Genomic DNA, 369 nt, shown 5'->3' with positions numbered 1-369 from the left:
CCACAGGCAGGGAAAGATTTAAGAGAAAACCCAAGTCTAGAACTGTCTTTCTAAAACAATTACTGGAAAACTGCAGAACTGGTTCGCCCCAGGAAACCTCAAGGAAAATATTACTCTGTGGTAAGTGTCTCTTTTGCAGGACTCTCAGGCACACAGCTAGGTGCTGCAAGAAAGACGTATGCCTGTGTGAGTTTGTGTTGTGTTGAAAGAAGAACAAAATTAAAATCCAACATTTAAAAAAGTCACCTTACCTTGGGGTTCAGCAGTGTACCAACAGAATAATCTTCAGTGGAAAATTATGAATTGATGTTGCTGCCATGGCTGGCATGTAGAACTACTGACTGATGTGACACAGCATAACACCCCTCA

The sequence above is a fragment of the Microtus ochrogaster genome, unplaced genomic scaffold, assembly GCF_000317375.1.
Source record: "Microtus ochrogaster isolate Prairie Vole_2 unplaced genomic scaffold, MicOch1.0 UNK37, whole genome shotgun sequence".
NCBI classification, from domain to species: domain Eukaryota; kingdom Metazoa; phylum Chordata; class Mammalia; order Rodentia; family Cricetidae; genus Microtus; species Microtus ochrogaster.
The sequence above is the reverse complement of the archived record's forward strand: the minus strand, read 5'-3'. Positions refer to the sequence as shown.